The following is a 14,185-nucleotide window of genomic DNA, read 5'->3' as shown; positions in this document are numbered from 1 at the left end:
TTTTATTTCACACTCAACAGTTATCGAGTTACTCTTATCATTATGAATATGTTATTTTTTATTTGCAAAAAATGATATTGTTTATTGGTGTAACAGCCATGTTCGTAAATATTGTATCAATATCGAGTATAATGTTACTTTCTATTAATACGTAAAAAAAAATATCAAATTGTATCATTGATTTCAAAAGTTTCAAAAAAAGATTGTTGGAAATAATTTTTACGTAAAACTGTTGCACGCAGTTATTTGCAGTTTAAAATAGTTTATAAACGTCAGATTTTTAACACATATAACAGTTATTATAAGTTTTTTTCTATCAGTAATAATTAACAGTTATAAATTTATTAATAGTTACAAATAATTTTGTAAATACAGCTTTTTTCATAAAAAATTTGCTATTAATAGCAATTAGGAACAGTTCTTAAATACATTTCAAAAATGTAAATAATAGTTTACAACTGTAATCAATACTAGTTAGCATATGTGACAATTAAGAATTATTTCAAATATTTATATATTGTTACTAACATTTAATTTTTTTTGGCTATAAGTACTTTTTTTGTGTCTGGTAGTGGCAAATTAATAATTACAATCAATTAGAAATAATAGTTACTAATTTTTTATTCCAATAGATAATGGGTGATAACTTTTAATTTTAGTTATTTATAGTTATTTGCATTGATTATTTCTCAAAATAAATTTGTTTCAATGAATAAAAATGCAAAATAACTGTTGGTAACTAAAAAAAACTGTTATTAATTGATGAAAATATTCTTTTAACAGAAAATAACTCTTGGTAATTGTTATATGTATCTAAAATCTGATATTCATAAACAGTTATAAATTGTAAAAAACTGTTAGCAAACTATTGAATTCGACACATTATAATTTTACGCATAAATTATTTCTGATGGGGTTATCAATTCACTATCATTCAATTAAATTTATTTTCTTAAAATAATTTATTTAAAAGTTTAAGTTTCTTAGTTTACAGTTTAATAATTTTTTAAAGCAATCGAATACATATCAACATATTTATATGCATCCAAATTTTATAGTTCTATTAAATCTATAATGAATTATTCTTTGTCTTCAAATAATAAAAAATGAATATACTTCAAACAATATGACTCAGTGTGAGCATACCCATTAAGAAATGATTTAAATTCCATCTACTGTTATTTTAATGTTAATGAAATAAGTTTACCTTTATGTAATTTAATTTAGATATATAAAAATATTATGTTAATCAGATTAAAAGATTCAGTCATTTTCATGACTTTTCCTTAAGAATCTTACTGACAAAATATAATACATGATAATTTATTTTTATTTTCCTAACTCATAAATGTTTTATTTAGAAGATGAATGCTTACACTATATAACCTGCTTCATTACTTTAATATTTTTTTTCAGTAAAATATCTATTTATCAAAGCTGGTAAAAGAAATAATAAAATTAAATGTTCCTTTATTTATAGATTATATTTTTTTTACATTCAGAAAAATACTACTAAATAAACTTCTATTTTAAATAAGAAAATAAAAGAACAAAAAACATCAATTAATTTATAGTAATTGTTAGTGACTTGTTTATACAAAAGGTTAAAACATTAAATCAAAAATAATCATTAGTTTACTGACAAAATATTATTTATAAATATTATTTTACATTATTTATAAGCATGATACATCATTTTATTATTAATTTATAATTTATTATATATTTATTATTTATTTATACTATTTATATATGTATATTATTTATTATTATTTTTTTATATTTTATATATATTTTTAATATCATTTATAAGCACGATACACCATTTTAGTTCTGAGATTTATCAACAATTATTTGTCATTATTTATAACAAATTACTAAAGATCGATACCAATCAATTAATATTTACCACTGAAAATGTTTCTAAACAAGAGAATAGTTTATTTTATATTATTTTTTTATACATTAAATATCTGATAATAAAACACAGCAAATCATGTACTAGATTATTTAGTCCAATACATAGTAAATGCAATTATTTCATTAATTTTTAATGAATATTATTAAACATATTATAACCTAAAAAATATACTATTTTATTATTATTTATATAACTACGCTACAATGCAATTCATTTTAAATTACAAGCCAACGTGTATTCTTATTATATATTGTAACTTACAAAATTAGGTAAACCTTCTGATGTCAGATATTAGAATAACTATCTCGAAAAAACAATCTTAAAATTATAAAATTTAAAATTTATAAATTTCTCATAACGTACATAGAACTGTAATGGTAATGAATAAATTGACTATTCAATGATCAAATCTCACTATTGAACAAAATTTGTTATATTCATTAATAATATTACATATCAAATATTCTTAATGTTTATTTAACTAACAGTTAAAATTTAAAAAGTTATATAATAAATTCTTAATATTATTCATTTATTCATTAATATGATTATAAAGTAATGCTATCTTTAAGAATGTGTTTATTATGTGGATCCTAGGTTCTACATTGTGCATTTATAAAACAACAAAATTAAATAAAATAAAAAAGAAAAGTCGTTAAAGCTTACAAATTCTTAATAAAATACAATTTGTGATCTAATATTACATAATAATCAATTGACAGACAACTACTTACTACATCCTTATTGTATTGAATACAATATTTATTATATTAACAGCGGTTTAGTGAAATAATTCAAAAATCTACAATTGTTATTTAGTAAAATTGAAACTTTTATCTCAAAATTTAATTAATGAAAAATGTTACAATATAAAATAAACAAGTATATAAGTATTTACCTATAGCAAAAGTATTAGTCTAATGAATATTATACTAAAATTACATTAAAATCTCCATATAAATAATTATTTTGTAACTATAACGAATTTTAATCAAAACAAACATACAAATACAATATTAATTGGTCACGTATCAATAAAGCATCAATAACTGATATTTATTTTAATTCGCTAAACAAACATGATTGTTAGAATTATGTATTTAAAACTTACTTTATAAAATTTGTATTAGAGAAAGACTTAGATCTCAATAAAAGTCCTCATAAGTAGATTCAGTAGATATTGAGCAAATGACTCCTGTAGAAAGCACGCTTATTAAACATGGCTGCACTACGTAGTCAGGCCAGTGTTATACCTGACTGTAGATATGCTCATTAGCTTTATATCAATATAGATGATGATACTTTGTTCCGACTTTACGTATGTAGTATTAGATATAACTTGAAAATAAATATAACAGACATTTCTTTATCTAGCGAAGGGATGCAGTTCTACAGCGTTTACATCAAGAACAGACAGCCATTACATTTGTCCACTGCATTAAGGCAGTTACACATGTAAAATTTAAGATTTTATAAGCAGACACAAAGCTCAGTAGTCAAAATTAGACAAAAATAATTGGCAAACACTTTTAGTAAATATTAATTTTCTATAACTCCAATGATTGCTTGTAAAAGGTTTCCAAAAATATCAAATTGCTCCTATATAAATTTTTGATTAAGAAATTAATAATGATAATTAAATTTTCATTCGAGCCAACGATGAATCATTGTATATACTATAGTGTAATAGTTGTGAATTGAAACAAAATTATTAAAAAGTGTTTGATGTACCCCCTTGCCGCAGCCAGCAAAGTGTAATGGACAATGAAAATGAAAAATACCATTTGAAATATCTCTAATTAAACCCTCAAAAAATGCTCATTATTTTAATTGAACCCCTTCAGTTGTCCTAACAAAAATTAAAAACTATGATAATTTTTTCGTTTTTAGCAACTGCGATATATTTAATAATACTTAATATTTTTGTAAAGAAACAAGGCCAAAAAATTGAACCCTTGCTCGTTTTAATTGCATCCCTCTTACTTTTTCAAAATTATTAATATATATGTCAAAAACAACAATCTAATTTTATTGAATGTTCTTTCTAAATAGATTATTGGGTTATTGGGTTATTTGGAAAGAACATACAATAAAATTAGATTGTTGTTTTTGACATATATATTAATAATTTTGAAAAAGTAAGAGGGATGCAATTAAAACGAGCAAGGGTTCAATTTTTTGGCCTTGTTACTTTACAAAAATACTATGTATTACTAAAGATATCGCAGTTGCAAAAAACTAAAAAATTATAGTTTTCAATTTTTTTGGGACAACTGTAGGGGTTTAATTAAAATAATGAGTATTTTTGGAGGGTTTAATTAGTTATTTCGAATGGTATTTTTTTTTTCACTGTCCACTACACTTTGCTGGCTGGGGTAAGGGGGGTGTTTGATATGACCGAAATCTATGGATAGAATTAATTTTAATAATTAATTTAGATGAGTGACGGGTATAACTATAATAACTGTAAATAACTGTAAAAATATCTAAATTACATGACTAGTGTAAATAAGAGAAAGTTTCTGAAACTTTAGCAGGATCTTTGAGTTCTAATTTATTCCACCGCTTTAGTTTTTCATAGTATACTCATGATCGAGGATTCGTAGTATCCTCAGAAAAACTTAGAGGTATTATTTTTATTAATATTAAATTGTCTGTAATACTTGGGGTGCACCGAAATTCGTACACTTGAACATTTTAGTACAAAAGTGGAGACGAAAACGTTCTACGAATCCATTAATATAGATAATAGTAAGAGACTACATTCCTACTACTGGCATATCTGAGTTAGCAGTAATAAGCATAACCGAACACAAACCACCTGCGCATAGAAAAATTCAAAAAAACCAGCGAAACAAAGTATACATTAGGAATTTACACCGAGAAACAGCACGGGTTACATGACAGCACTTGTGTGATTACAATTGTGGCGGGGGATTTCGGGAGTCTTAACCGCGCTACCGAAGCTCTTCCGCCACAAGGCCTGGTTGACTCCTTATCCCCGATTATTTAGGGCGCCAGACCGCCGTTTGACTAGGGCGATCGTCGGGGATAGGGCCTAACGGGATCGCGTATCCCGGTTTGCCTTCACGGCGACTGCGCCGGATGGGCAAACGGGTAAGTACTCGCGATCTCCTCTTCTCCAGGCCTCGGTATCCAACAAGTCGTTTCCTATTTGTCTCCTCGCTTATGATATGCTGGCAGCTCAGATGATGACTCCTTATTTCAGGTCGAAAGTCCGTTCGAATTCGCGCGTATGTTACCTATCGTGGGGTCCGAAAATATAGCGAATCAGCGTTACCCGATTATAACCGCTCGCGGCTGAAAATCATCAGCATGCAAATGAGGCAGGGTAACAAAAGTAAATTTTATATAAAGACAATTAATCACTTTTATTGACGTATTTATTAATTCATAAGCAAGTGGTCGGATTGATTAGGGTCAGTATGACTCTGCATAGTTATGAAATAGCAAAGACACGAAATAATCGAAATACTAATATTCTTCCGGTCGGTCTTTGATTGACAAAAATGGTGGAATGGTCAGCGCAAATAATTAAATCACGAATTTTAATTCACCTACTTCCAATATTCGCAATAAATTACTATACGGGCGAAAGGTCAGCGCGAATAAGTAAATAACGAGTCTTAATTCGTCTACTTTCAATATTCGCAATAGATTATTAATTTGGCGAAAGGTCAGCGCGAATATCTTAAATCACGAGTTTTCTTTGTCTGATCCTAACACTCACGTTCGATTCTGCTAAATAGCGGACAGGTCAGCGCGATTAATAGGATCAATGATTTTATTTGTCTAATTCTATATTCGCAATAACTACTATATTGGCGAAAGGTCAGCGCGAATAAATTAATCACTGCTATTAATCCGTATGATCCTAATACTCACGTTCGATTCTACGAAATGGCGGAAAGATCAGCGCGATTCAATAGGCACCGGCATCGACGGATCGACACGTCGCGACGACCTACTACACCGAAAAATCCACTTCCGCACTCCGCGATTAATACTAATGAGTGGCACTTTGCCTACTTACGGTTTTCCTTGCTGAGATTCGGCGAACGAAATTAGCGTGAAAAGAAGGTGTCTAACGCAATTAATCCTGCGTGACGAGAGTATCTGGCGCAAGCACTCCTTCTGGCTAGAAGAACAGCGGCAAAATGGACGAGAATCGGCTTTTCGTGGTCAAAGATCGCTTTTCTTCTCCTCTTTCCGAGAAGAAATGTTATTATTGGTCGGTATACTAATTCGGATATCGGTAGCGCCCTCCGAATATTTTATCATTGGTCCGTATGTAAATTAGAAGGATACAGCGCCCTCCTTAACTCTCCTACTTTCGTCGTTATTTACCCTATCTCACCCCCCACTAAGATAGCTATCATTAATTAATAGGAAAGATCTACCCCTACTCTTATCTATTTTTCTATTCGGACGGAAATCAAATTTTATTCTAATTCGCTTATTGGTCGTGACGTCACCAGCGAATTTCGTCAGAGGTTCGAATTCTGTCGGTTAATTTATTGATTAAATTTAACGGGGTATTTGTCGCTCGCTATTATAATAGGGGGTGTGTCGGTCGCATGCGAATTTTTATAATTCGGTATTTTTTTTCATGTTCATTTTCTAATTATAATTTTAATTTTAATTCGTTGTGAATACATATATAATGTACGTCCTTTCAATTATAGCGCCCCCATCTTCGCATTTACATATGATTCTATTCATCATTTCATATAATCTGTCTCGCTCGCTCTTGTTTAGTCTATTTCGCTCGCTCTGTCTCGTTCGCTCGCTCTCAGCCTGTCTCGCTCGCTCTTATTTAGTCTATCTCGCTCGCTCTGTCTCGCTCGCTCTTGCTCAGTTCACCTCGGCGCTTCAAAATGGCAGCTCGGTTTCGCGTGTACACCTTGTGTTCCCGTAATGGTCGTTGGAGCGCCTCCTGGGGCGCTCCCGTGTCGGTTAAGTGACGTGTTCCCGGGTATTTGTGTGTGGTTACCGTTGTGAGTGTGTGTGGCGCTCAGGATCTCACCGCTGGTGTTCGGCAGCCCGACCCAGCTGATTGCCGGCTGCCACTTCATCGGCGATTTTCTGCTCGCCCCAGAGGTGTCAGTTTTCTGTGAGTGTTGGTGTTGGTGCCTGGGAGTGTAACGGATCTGCATGTGTCATCAACATGCATTTCCCCTGCATTTCCCAGTGAAGTTTTCCGTTTTTCTTTCGCCGGTCGGCAACACGTGGTCGTGAGTGAGTGTGTGCGTGCGCTGTCTTATTTCGTGGTGCGCTCCTTTTTTTCTCTTTTGAGTGTCCGTCGGATCGCGTTCGTCGCTTATTTTGGGTCAATATTTCCGGTTGTGGTATTCGGGCATGAAAAGGGTTAATTGTTTGTTTTAGTGCGCGTTTATTATTTACATTTTATGCAACTGGTTACGGGGCGGTAAGGGACGGGAATGGCTTTCCTGAGGTGTTGCAAATAATGCAACGCTCAGGAAAGGCCTTGTAATGTACCGCATTACAGAATCCCCCATTAAGCCGGTACACTACCACGTGTACCGCTAGTTTGCTTTGTTCCTTTTTATTTGCCGCCGCGTTCTCAGTTCTCGTCAGTTATACAGAAATCTTACCTGGTGGGGTTTTCCCCCTTTGATTCCGTGATCTGTCCTGGTCAGAGCCCGGTATCTGCTTGGTCTGCTTGACTGCATCCTCCATTCTCCTTTGGTCCCTTAAGTTCATTTGCTGAGTCGGTAAGGATTGGTCAGAGGAGGTTAGTAATTCAATTAAGACGCAGGTCAGTCAGTTTAAGCCAGGGCTTGGCCCTGGCGTTTATTGTGGCCAACAACAAAAAAAAAAGAAAAATAAGAGGAAAGAAAATAAAAGAAATTAAAAAAAATTAAAAACAACCAAAACAAGAAAAGAAAGAAAAAATAAAACTGGTGGCTCACTGGTGGCTAATGATACCCAAGCCTGCGGGAGCGATCGCGCCTCTCCATTTCTTCTATCTTTTGGAGAGCGCGCTGGAGTTGTTGGAGCTCTTTCAGGCGTAGGTCCGCGTCGACCTCGTCATCGGAGGTCCTATGGTTATGGGACCTCCGGAGCAGCTCCCTCGCCCGCTTCTCCGCCGATAGTTTAGCAGATGAAACGGGGGGTCCGGTGCGGGGTATAGCCTCGGTGTCAGCCGTCGGCCTCTCCCTCTCCGATCTTTCCCGGTATTGAGCTCGGCCTCGGGTTGCCTCCAGGTAAGACGGTGGAGGGTCCTCCGTCTCCCGAGGGTACGAGCTCAGCTGGGCTGCCTGATCTTGGCGGTGGGGCTCCTGTATTGGGTTTCGGTCCCAACCGAACCCGGAAGAAGTGGACGCTGGTCTCATCCCACCCACTCCGGCGGTTGGTGGTCGGTCGAGGTCTTGGTGGAGAGATGCTGTTCCCCACCGGGTTGTTTGAGCCCGAGGGGCCGTGTCGGCGGTGGTATGCCTCGGCACACCTCGGGCAGTCGAAAACCTCGACCCCCCGCCGGCCACAATTTCCGCAGAACTAGCCGTCTTTGGGACGGGGACAGTTCCCGAAATTGTGGTCGGTTTGCCAGCAGTTGAAACATGCACGGAGGGGGGGGGGGGGTCAACCGTCGGCTCGGTCGGGATCTCCCTTAGTTGTCCGAACCTAGCTCCGGTTCGGCGAGGGAGTCGACCCCAGGATGGTATCATAGCTGCAGCAGCTGATCGTGTTGCTGCGCGGCTGGTCGGAGGTCCAGGTAGGTTGTCCTCTGATCCCTTGGAGGAGGGATCCCCTGCACCCACCAGGTCGTCCAGCTGCAGGTGGCGCCGCGGATTGTATTTGCGGCGCTTGCCGTCCGGTAGTGCAGGCCCTGGACCTCTGGACGGTCGACGGGATCCATCCTGGGTATTGTTATTGGCCGGGTGGTGGTGGTCCGGCTAATTGGGGTCGACGTCACAGGCAACCAGCCTGGGTGACCTCGACTCCTTGTGGCAGACGGCTGGACGGTGGTTGCGGCGGTGGTTGCGGCGGTGGTTAGTGGTCGGTTGGTGGTGGTTGGTGGCTGAGCGTTGGTGGTGGTTGGTGGCTGAGCGGTGGTGGTGGTGGGTGGCTGAGCAGTGGTGGTGGTCGGTGGCTGAGCGGTGGTGGTGGTCGGTGGCTGAGCGGTGGTGGTGGCGGTCGGTGGCTGAGCAGTGGTGGTACGTCTGACGGACGGCTGGGCGGTGGTGGCGGAGATGGTGGAGGCGGACGGTTTTGCCGTCCCTGGGCGACGGAGTGTGGGGGGCGGAGTTGATGGTCCAGCTGGTTGGGGGTTGATGGTCTCCCCCTTCCCAGTTGGTACCGAATCCGCACCCCTGCCCAGGTAGTCCTCCAGCTCTTTCTCCGCTTGCCCGTCTAGGGATAGCTGGGACCCTTTTGAGGTGTCCGAACAATGGGATTTGGAGGTCCCATGTTGGGACAGAGTCTCAGCTGTCCTGCAGTCCGTCTGGTCAGCCGCTGAGTTCATCTCCTCCCGGATGGCATGGACTACCTCGATTCGCTGGCGTTCCTCACGCCTCCAGTCCGCCTCAGGAATGCGGGTCTGGAACGTGAGGGCCCAGTGAAGGAGGCGCTCCCGTTCTTGGCCCTCTTCCGCCACTTCCATGGCCTCCAGGGGAGCCTTCTCCTGCTCAATTTCCTCCACCATGTTCTGGATATACCAGGCTGACGGATTTTCTGGGGGGGGGGGGGGGCTCGATGATGGGCTGAGCCCCTACCCTCTCCTGGTACCCAAGCATAGTAGCAAGTGCCCGCAGGCGAAGGCTCTCCTCGTGGCGGTCGGGTTCCGGGGCCTGAGCCGGTCTAGTCTCCCGCTCCCTGGTCCCCGTGATGGTCCTGGGGACTGTAGACAGTGGGATCTTCACCGTCAGGCTCAGGTCCTTCTTCTTCGCGACGAGGATCCTTGGGGCCATGGCAGATCTGAAAATAAGTCAGGTTAGTGCAAAGGTCTTTAGGTCAGTGTCGGGACAGCAGAGTGCATGCACTTATCTGCTGAGGGGTGTAGCTTAGTCAACGACTACACCCCCCACTTAGCGTTTCCAGGCGTAGGACAGCACATCTGGAGGTCAATCACCAATGTTCGCGTAATTATTCTCTACGCCGCAACCGTGTTAGTACGCGAGTTAAACCCCATGAGTCGGACAATACAGGGTATGATTAGATTGGTCAGGTTATCTATCTTCTCTTCCTTTAGTTTGGTCTTTGTTCGGTCTAAGGTCATAGTTTTTTTTGTCAGGGCTGTTAAATGGTTTTAGCTGTTCAATATGAACTTTACCAACTTTTTTCTTTGTCAGTGTCTCGATGGTAAATACTGTGTTTGAGAGTTTATCTAGTAATTTGAAAGGTCCTTCATATTTTTCGCCTAATTTGGTCGAGAATTTATTTGCTGCATTTGATAGGTGATGCGTTTTTATCAATACTAGGTCACCGATTTTATATTCGGTCAACTTTCTCCCAATATTGAATCGGTCAGCCATTTTCTCATGTTTTTTCTCTAGGTTTCTTTCAACCAATTCATATAGGTCTTTCAATCATTTTAGTCTTTCTGTCCATTCCTCTGGTTTTAATGTCAGTTCTAGTTCGGTTGATTCTACTTTTCTCCGTAAACTTTTTATTAGTTTCGGTTGTCTGCCGTAATTCAGGAATGCTGGGGATGTTTGTGTGGCTGATTGTATTGCCGTGTTCATAGCGTGTCGGAACTCATTAATGTGTTTATCCCAATTTCTGTGGTCATTTTCAACGAACATTGCTATCATAGTTTTTATCGTTCTATTACTTCTTTTGACGGGGTTGGCTTGTGGATGATATGGGACTGTCGTGTTGTGTCTGATGCCATATTCCTGTAACATGCTGTCTAAGTGTTTATTAACGTATTCTTTCACATTATCGGTCAGTAAGTAGTCGGGTGTTTCCCATCTGAATATGATGAGTTCTTCTAATGCTCTCGCAACGGTCTTTCCGTCGGCAGAGCGTACTGGTTTCATTTCTATCCAACGTGTGAAGAGGTCTTGGGAAACTAAGAGGTATTTATTTTGTGTTTTGCTTCGAGGAAATTCCATAGTGTCAACCGCTACTATTGCCTATGGTCGATCTATTTTCCGTCGTTTCATAAGGCCTTGTTGGCCTAGTTGGCTGGTTTTACATCTTTGATATAGCGGACATCTTGTGACGAAGTTATAAGTGTCAGTATACATTCCTCGCCAGTAATATTCGGTACTAATTCTCATATAAGTTTTTTCTATACCAGATGTCCCTATACCAGAAGGCAGTGTGCATTTTTCATGATTTCCATTTGGTATTCGTCAGGTACTACTAGTTTCCATTCCGTTTCTTCATTTGTTAACGGGTCCATAATCGGGTCTGGTCTGTTATAATATAGCATGTCGTCTTCGATTTTCCAGTCAGGGTATTTGTCTGGTTTTTCTTTTACGTCTTTACATTTTTTCAGGTACCAGTTGTCTTGTACTGTGCTGAAGGCTGCGATTTTGTTAGCCTCTTCGTCTATTCGTGACAGGGCATCAAGTATTTTATGCATCGTGCCTTTACGGTGTTTAAAGGTCACGCGTTCTTCCATCAGGTCGCATATCCATCTTCCTAATCCACCTTTTCGTTCTTTAATGTTAAATAGGTATATCAGTGCTGAGTGATCAGTAATAACTGTATAGTCATATCCTTCAAGGTACGGTTTTAGTTTCTTGATGGCATATACTATTGACAATAATTCTTTTTCTGTTACCGAGTAATTTCTTTCTGGTCCGGTTAGTGTTCTGCTAATGTATGCTATTGGGTGTTCGCCATCATCAAAGTTTTGAGTCAATACGGCACCAATTGCAAAATCGCTTGCGTCTGTCTGAACCGTGAATGGTTGGGCGAAGTCTGGTCTTGCTAATACTGGAGCTTCTGTTAATGTTCGTTTCAGCTTGTCAAATGCTTCTTGTTGGTCAGTTTCCCAGTTGAATACTTGATGTTTCTTTAGAAATTTTTGTAACGGTACCTTTATTTTCGAACAATTTTTTATGAATCTCGAGTACCATTCGACCATTCCCAGGAAGCTACGTAGTTGTTTTACCGTTTTGGATACTGGAAATTCTAGTACTGTTTTAGTCTGATCTGGGTCAGGTCGTAATCCTTGGTCTAGCAGAAAACCTAAATAGTTTAAACGAGTACAGCCGAATTCGCATTTTTTCGCATTTATCTGCAGTCCAGCTTGATTAATTTGGCGTAGTACTAATTCTAAATATTTTGTATGTTTATTGAAGGTCTCAGTTGCTATAATAATATCATCAAGGTATGGAAATACTTGAGGTTCCCAGTCAAGTCCAAATAATGCGTCAGCTAATCGTTGATAGGTTGCTGGGACATTGACAAGTCCGAATGGCTTAACTATGAACTCCCACAATCCTTCACCTGGGTTTGCAAAAGCTGTATATTCATAGCTGTTTTTATCTAGGGCTACTAGGAAGTAGGCCTGTTTAAGGTCAATTTTACTAATATATTTGGCGTGTCGTAATTTGTCTAGTATTGAATCCATGTTCGGTAGTGGATATGCGTCTTTCCTTGTAACCTTATTCAAGTCGCGAAAATCAATGCAGAATCTCCAGGAACCATCAGGTTTTTTTATCATTACTAGGGCACTACGCCATGCACTTTTGGACAGTCGAATAATGCTTATTTCGTACATTTTCCGTAATTCAGTTCGTACTATTTTTTGTATTGCGGGTGACATTCGGCGTAGTCCTTGTCTTATTGGTTGGTTATCACCTACATCGATTATGTGCTTTACTATCGGTGTCCTTCCTAGTTTGTCAGTCATAGGTGGTATTAAACGGTCTGTTATTTCTTTGATTCGTTTAGTTTGTTTAGTTTGGTCAGGTGTAATTTCTGTGAGGCCAGCGCATTCTGCGTAGAAAGCTTCTCGTTGTATTAATTGTCTAGGTTGTAGGTGATGCCATTTACCATTATGTACTCTCCATTTCCTTTCTCAGAAAAGTAGGAGCATATTCCATTGTGTCAGAAAATCTAGACCTAAGATAATTGGCGGTCCAGGTAGGTTTTTCATTGCCTTAAATCTGAATTTCTGTGTATGTCCGTCAAAATTAATTTGTAGGGGAAGTTCGCCTATAGTTTTCTCGGTTTTCCCGTAATTCCTTGTATTGTAGTGGAACTAGGCGTTAGTCTTTCTTTGAATTTGTCTGTTATTTCCGGTCCTGCCAGTGAGAGTTCCGCTCCTGAGTAAACTAAGGCGTCATATGCTATATTACCAATAATAATAATCGGTATGAAACACCTACTGTCTGAGCTTAATCCTCCTATCGATTGTGGGGGTGCGGTCAATATCACTGTCATGTTTTTGTCTTTATTCTCATCTACAGCTTCCTGTTGTCTTTTATCAAGATCCTTAGCTGTTTGTAGGTCTGATTGTGAGGGTATTGTTAGTTTTTCATCTTCTGTTTGTATCATCTCTTCATTGTCTAGAAATTTAACAGTTTTTAATATTCCTTTAGGCATTCCTGTATGCGTTCCTTCAGGTTGTATTCCTGGTGTGACAGTATCTATTTTGTCTGGCATTTTCTATTATTTGGTCTGTTATTGTTGGGATCTGATGGTCAATGTCGTTTGTTAATGTTACTTTTTCAGCTGGTGGAAATGCTAGGTTTTCCACCAACTGTTCACTATTTTGTATTTCCCCATTCATGTCGAATAGTAACGTTTCTTGATCCTTAAGGCGTTTTAGCAACTTATTGAGTGGTTCTTCATCAATCCAGGATAGTTTCTGTCCATTTATTGGGGTGGTATGTCTGTCGGTGAAGTTTTTATCTTCATCTGATGTCTGGTCGTTTATCCCTTTATCGTCACCTGATGATATTTCCCATATTGGGCAAGTATTTTCTTCCGAGTCTGTATCAATTTCTATGTGGGAGGCCATTTTCATAGCTATTTCCCCTATGTGATCATGTTGGCCCATTATTGGGAATCGGGGGGAAGCAGTGGACTCGTCTGCTCCCCACCTTGCGCGTTTTCCAACAATTCTGAGCAAATATGTTGGCAAAATTTGCAAAAGTCAAAGGGCGAACCTATACGAGTATTTTTACAAACTTGGCAGTGTGTCTGTCTTATTTTCGGTCCTGTTTTTGGGAATAAAGATTCTCGTTTTGGGCAAGATGCTGTATAATGACCTGGTTGGTAACAGAAGAAACAAGGATTCTTTGGGCATTGTCGGTAGTT

General features: G+C 38.3%; 1 protein-coding gene across 1 annotated transcript in view; it reads right to left on the bottom strand.

Moving 5' to 3' along the window:
• The window catches only part of LOC131664467 (uncharacterized), a 99,184-nt gene extending 95,851 nt beyond the window's left edge, over positions 1–3,333 (bottom strand). The window contains exon 1 of the mRNA XM_058935592.1: positions 3,033–3,333. The gene's annotated coding sequence lies outside the window, so the exon portion shown is untranslated. The remainder of the gene's footprint in view (positions 1–3,032) is intronic.
• Positions 3,334–14,185: the final 10,852 nt, after the last annotated feature.

This window comes from Phymastichus coffea, unplaced genomic scaffold (genome assembly GCF_024137745.1).
Source record: "Phymastichus coffea isolate CEN01 unplaced genomic scaffold, Cenicafe_Pcof_1.1 PCOF00003, whole genome shotgun sequence".
Taxonomy (NCBI): Eukaryota; Metazoa; Arthropoda; class Insecta; order Hymenoptera; family Eulophidae; genus Phymastichus; species Phymastichus coffea.
The sequence above is the reverse complement of the archived record's forward strand: the minus strand, read 5'-3'. Positions and strand labels throughout refer to the sequence as shown.